Below are 6,381 nucleotides of genomic sequence, written 5' to 3'. Positions count from 1 at the left end.
TGGGTAATACGAGTGTAATGGTGACTAAAGGGTGTTTTTTCATGTCCTCTATGCTCTAACTACGAAAATATTTGATGTACAAATAAGGAATCCTACTTCGCGGAATTTCATTTATCACGGTAGGGTCTAAAACCAATTAACCGCGATAAACGAGGGTTCACTGTAGTTATATATTGTGAAATATTTATTTCTAATGATAAATAAATGAAATTTTGTCTGGAATCATGGTGTAGCATGGGTAACAACAGTCTTCACACCGGCTACTAGTACGTGGTGTATCAGCACGTGGGCGGACCCGCCTGGAGATGAATCGAGGAGTGGTGTCTCGGTTCCTAAGACCATCCGAAATATGTTTTCCCACGGTTTTAGGGTTAGGCAACCCCTGTGAAAGGGTTGGTCAACCCCCAATGGGGTCTCGACCTAGAGGTTGGTATACATGGATATAACCCTTGGCTTTTCAATGCCACAAAAAATGGTTAGTGGCCAGGCCAGCAGCATCACTGAGATCGCCTGACTCCTATTTTGAGTCAGATACTTCTGGGGTAGCAAATAGACTTCAGCACCAGTTTTCTTTGTTGACTAGCACCTTCTATTTATATACAGGTTTCATTCATCTTTATTTGAAATAGCCCGATACTATCTCCCTTGCACCATTGGACACCTGAGTGGAGACAGAATCTCAAAATGAATCACTGAAACTGAGATTATGACGATCAGTTGAAATTGTGCTATGTCAAATACACAGTCGGCCAGCGTAACACTCCGCAGCTATGTATAATGAAGAAAATGTAGCTGTGGGAGGGACTGAGATCGACTTTTGAAAAGAACAGCTGGTGCCGTGTGTCTGGATGGCAGCAGAACGGTGTCGGAGCTGGTGCCGGAAGATGAGGTTGTCGGTTGGAAGATATTCCCAGCATGAAGCGGTCCTCTCAAAGGTGAGTCCACCTTACTTGACTTGAGTGAAGCTTTCCGGAGCAGTCTTTGTCAATGCGGAGAAACTAAATGAACCGCCACCCTCCATTAGGAAATGGAGAATGGAACAAACAAAGTAAGAATCCGGGTTGAATGGAAGTTGTCAAAAGTGAGGTGGCATGCTTCAAATTGATATTGTAAGCATTGGTGAGCTGACAGGGACTGTATTAACCATTTTTAATCAGAACATCATATAGTCTATTATGCCAGGAATGACAAATTGAAGAGGAATGGAGTCACATTTGTTGTCGAAAAGAACGTTTGAAAATCTGTCTGGACAGATAATGCTGTTGGTGATAGGGTAATATCTATACATCAGCAGGAAGATCAGTTAATATTGAAATTATTTGAATTAATCCATCAATCCATTAACTGATACCAAAATGGAAGAAATTAAGACTTTACACAAATGAGACTTTGCACACTTCCTATTGCTCATGGAAATCATGTGGACTCTGTGGCAGGGAAAACCGAGTGGTTTAAAATCAGGAAAGATGTGCATCCGCATTATGTTCTTTCATGAAATTTATTCAATCTGTAGGCTGAGTAGATAATCTGAGAAGCTGGCTGATGAATAAGAACATGGCGTCAGAAGTGGAGGAAGTTTTATTAGCCTGTGATATGAAGATAAAACAATCTTGTTTGCTACTAAAGATCAAACAAAGACTGCAGTTTTCAGTATGTATGCTACTCAGTGTTTAAAAAAAAAATCCAAACAATTGGACCGATCAGTAAAATCATGATAAACAGAGAAAGGTGTGAAGTCGCCAAGGATTTCATCTTACTTTTATCTACATCAACATTCACGGCAATAGCAATCAAGAAATCTCAAGTAGAAAGAAAACATTTTGAGAATGATGATGGCAACAATTGGACCAATGTGCTTGACACAATGGATGCATGTATGGATTGTGATAAGAGCTGTATGAGCCCCCAATAAAATGACTTTTAAAAAAGAAAAGTGAAAGTTGCATTGATGAAAAGAAGGTGAGGAAAAACAGAGGCATTGATGATTGGATAACTCCTCCCGAGGGAACTGAACAACAGGATTGAGAATTGTGTCTGAACAGATATATTGGATTGTGTAAGATATGTCAATAAAATCATTATGCAAAAAAAAGGAAAAGAAATCAGCCTTTACTGACAAATCTACTGCACAAGACCTCCATTATGTATTGAAGGCTATCACTCTGAGAACAACTTAAGTGTGCCTGATCCAAACCATATTTTTCATCACCTCAAATGCATGGCTAGGAGCCCTGGTGGCATAGTCACTACACATTCGGCTGGTCTCCCAATGGTCAGGAGTTTGAACCACTACCCAGTCCCTGAGAAAAAGAAGGGCTTTCTACTTCCTGAAGAGGTACAGTCTCAGAAGCTCAGACAGCTCTACCCGGTCTTATAGGGTCACTATGGGTCAGCAATGACTCTGTAGTATTGAGTTTGAATTTGTGTTTGGGTTTCATATGCATGTTGAAGTTGGGCATTGCACGAGAAGGACCAAAGAGGAACCGATGCATTTGTATAATGATACTGGTGAAGAGTATTGAAAATACTGCGGAGGATGAGAAGAAAATACAATTTTTTCTAGGAATAAGTACAACCAGAATGCTCCTTGGAAGCAAAAATGCTAAGACGTGGTCTCCTGTACTTTAGATATGTTATCATGAGAGACCAGGCTCTAGAGAAGAACACCATATATGCAGAGACCATGACTTATTTAATATCATTCTTCTAGCCTAAGTTTTAAACTCTGACACGGGTCTGGTAAGAAGGTCGGGGGAGATATTGAGAGCAATCACCTGTGAGAAATGTTGAACAGAATCCCCTGGATTGCCATCCTGCAGTGTAGAAAATGATGTCCATGAGAGCAGGAGGAGGGATGGCATGACCAGCCAGAAGCAGAAGTGGAGCAGTTCCTCTGGACCCAAGATCACTGCTCAGTGAACCTCCCGGGGCCAGAAGACAGCTTTAGTTCTGGCTCTTGGTGCTGCTCCTCTTTCTTTGCAATTTCCCCATCCACTGGCCACTAATTAACAGTGCATCTTGATTGCATGTTTGATCACTCTCTAAGAAAAGTTGGTAGAATTCTTCCATTTCTCCTCACTAGCTTTAGGGAATGGTGTGTAGATTTGAACAATTAGTTGTTTTAGCTGGAATTCTTTGTAGGTGGATGGCTACTATTCTATCAGAGGCAACAATGCACTTCAAGACAGATCTTGAGAAAAAGAGAAACCACAGATTGGGAAAAAATATTTTGCAATGATATTTCAGATAATAGGCTAGTATCAAAAATCTATCCAAAAACTCCAACATTCTAATAAAGAAAAGACAAATATCCCAATCCAAAAAATGGGAAATTTAGTAAAGATTATATCCAGGTGTCCAACAATCATATGTTGAAATGCTCATGTGTAATAGCTATGAAAAATACAAATTAAAACAATGATGAGATACCACTTCACACTGCCGTTCTTAGTAAAATGTTTAAAAACATCAAATAAATTCTGGAGAGGATATTCTACTCATAAAAATTAATCTCATAAAGATCATTATTTCATAACATCATTTTTATAACGGGGAGATCATGGTTTTCACACTAAAGGAAATGAATGTGAAGACTGAGGAGGCCCAGGGTGGTGGTGGGGGGACGAATAGAGGAGCAGGAAAAGAAAGACAGTGGATGGGGAAAGAGAAAGACAGACGACAGACAGACAGACCGGGTGTCTGCCAGGACATAGTCACTATCGTGTTGTGATGGACTGTGCACCACGTGGAGTATTTTTCCTGGTATGCTGTATTCCAAAACGAGAGGGTACATGATGATACGTTAGTTGATCATTTCAACCTTTAAAAAGAGTGTGGGGTCACCGCCTGAAAAACTGTCCAGACCCCTTACTCGTCAGGTCTAAACCCGGTCCTAGTGCTTATGGAAGGAAGAAGTGTCAAATTAAAACTGAGCTAACTGCTTTTGTGGTGCACGAGCTAGTTTCAAACAAACAAAATATCGATCTAGAAACGTCCTTTTTGAAAGTGACCCTGACACCATTTCCCTGAACTTGGGGCCAGCAGAGAAACCGTAGACTGCCTGACTCCGCATGGCCATGGCAGTCCACTGCAGAGCACGAATGACAAGAGCATCAATGTTTATGCATTCCATTTCACTTTTTATGACTTCCAGTTTTCCTTTATTTTTGCTGTTGCACTTCATATTCTGATTGTTAATGGCTTTTTGCAGCTGTTTCTTCTCATTTTGAGACATTCCTTATTGAATGAAGTGAAAGTCATCAGATGCAAATCATGACAATGTTGCTCCAGTTGACATTATTTCGAGGAGAGAGCTCCTTCTCAGTCGCATTTTGAGTGCTTCCAAGCTAAGGGGCTCATTTTCCACCATCATTTCAATGTTCTGCTACTATTCAAAAGGTTTGCAGTGGGTAACTCTCAGAAGAAGACAAGCTTCTCACTCTTTCTAGTCCTTATGCTATTCTTATCTTCCTGTTCATTAGGCTCAATTAATTTTAGACATGAAGTGAATCCAAAATTGTTTACTGAAATTATTAAATTATAACTTGGGTACAACCAGGCCACAGTATTTGTCCCAAGTTAATGTTACAGTTTCTATAAGTCTGATTACTCATCCAGCCATGGGAAAGATGAAAGAAAGATACAAAATGATGCAGGCTTGCCTCCTGGCTATCAATTGAAATGGTTTATAATAGGTAAAAATGTGCGTCTTAAAGGCTGGGAGGCAGAGTTGATTGAAAAACAATAGATGATGAGGCAAAAAGATAATAAAGAAAGATCTTTGAGGATTTGGGAAATGATCTAATCCAGAGTGCTTCTGGAGAAAGAAAAACTACTCGCTAGCGTGAGGAAAGGGATGCCCACATGGATTCTTTAGGACAGCATTGCTTCTTTGTTGTATCTTGCTTGAATTTGCTAAAAAGTAATTTTTAAAATCAAATAACCTTGACGTATGTATGCTTACTTCTATATTTTTTATATATTCTCAAATATTCTATGGATCTTTAATTTTAAAAATAATATAATGTTCCCTATTTAAAATGCAAGCTATGAAACATATAGTATCATTTCTTCTTATGTTTAAAAGTAAAGTGAAACTCCAATTTATTCAAAAGCAATAATATCTTAAAAATAGAGCTTATATAACATTATAATCTATATAGAGTCAGATAACTAGAGGTCTAATTTTTCTCATATACTCTCAGAGCTTATCAAACTTAGAACAAACATTACTTTATAATCGGAATTATATTAGAAAATAAAACTTAAAAATTGGTTCTGTTTTAATACTGCCTCCAATTAGCTTTGTAACATCAGACAAGCCCGTTATCAGTTCTTTTTCACGATTTCTGTGCTCATTTGAACAATATAAAATTAAACTAGAACATCTTAATTCTGTTTCAAACTCTAAATGGTTCTGATTTTATGATAGCACTATTCTCACTTTGAATGAGCATACTTTAGTACCTAAACTACTGGTTCTTTTGTGCCCTTACCCTAAGTCCTTAAAGTTTAAAATTGCTCGTGGGCTTTATAAAGAGTGAAATAACAAGAGAAGGTGCTTCCTCAGAGAAGAAAATAGTTGAGGCGCTCTAGGATATATTACATTGGAAAATTGGAATGATATATGTTGGTTAAAAAAACGACAACATCTTGTCTTTCTCTGCAAGGAGAAAAACAGGTTTGAAGACTCCTGAGGTAGAAATTTTTCCATGTGCATCTGCATGTTTTTAGAACACAGATAGATTCTGAGACTATAGGAACTGAATTTTCTGAATTTAGTTACTGAGTCAAAACAGAAAAATCATCAGAAACTGGCTCTATTGACTGCAGGGAGACTTAAGATGCCAAATAAGCTACTGAGTAGGAGAAAGGAAAAATATATGCAGTCAAACTCCACACGATAGCATCCACCTTCCTTGTGGAGAGTGTTTAATGAGAGCAGGTGAGTTTTACATTAAGGCTGCCTTTTGTACAGGACAAGCTCTGGTGGCTCTGTCAGGATGCCTTGGATGGCCAACGGTCCTCCATGGAAGAAAGAAAGCATGGTCTACTCCCATGAAGACCTGGCCACTCTAGACAGGGTCACTATCAACCAGAATCAACTCAACAGCAGTGGGTTGTTCTGTTGGTTTGTTGGTTTGTTGTTAAAGTTTTGTTCAGGAAACTGTACATGAGACAAATGATTATCATTATGGCATAATAAATATTTATCAGTGCCCCATTAAGGGCTTCTAGAACATAAATTTCATGAGAGCCCAAGACTTTACCAACTTGAATTGCTGCTGTGTCACTTGGTGCTCATGGCACTAATTGACAAAGAGATAGTGCTCAACGAATATTTGTTGAATATCTGACTACTCTGAATACCTTCCTGCTATT

The sequence above is a fragment of the Echinops telfairi genome, unplaced genomic scaffold, assembly GCF_000313985.2.
Source record: "Echinops telfairi isolate 266 unplaced genomic scaffold, ASM31398v2 ScPeMD7_7469;HRSCAF=8507_0, whole genome shotgun sequence".
NCBI lineage: Eukaryota > Metazoa > Chordata > Mammalia > Afrosoricida > Tenrecidae > Echinops > Echinops telfairi.
Note: the sequence above shows the minus strand (reverse complement) of the source record.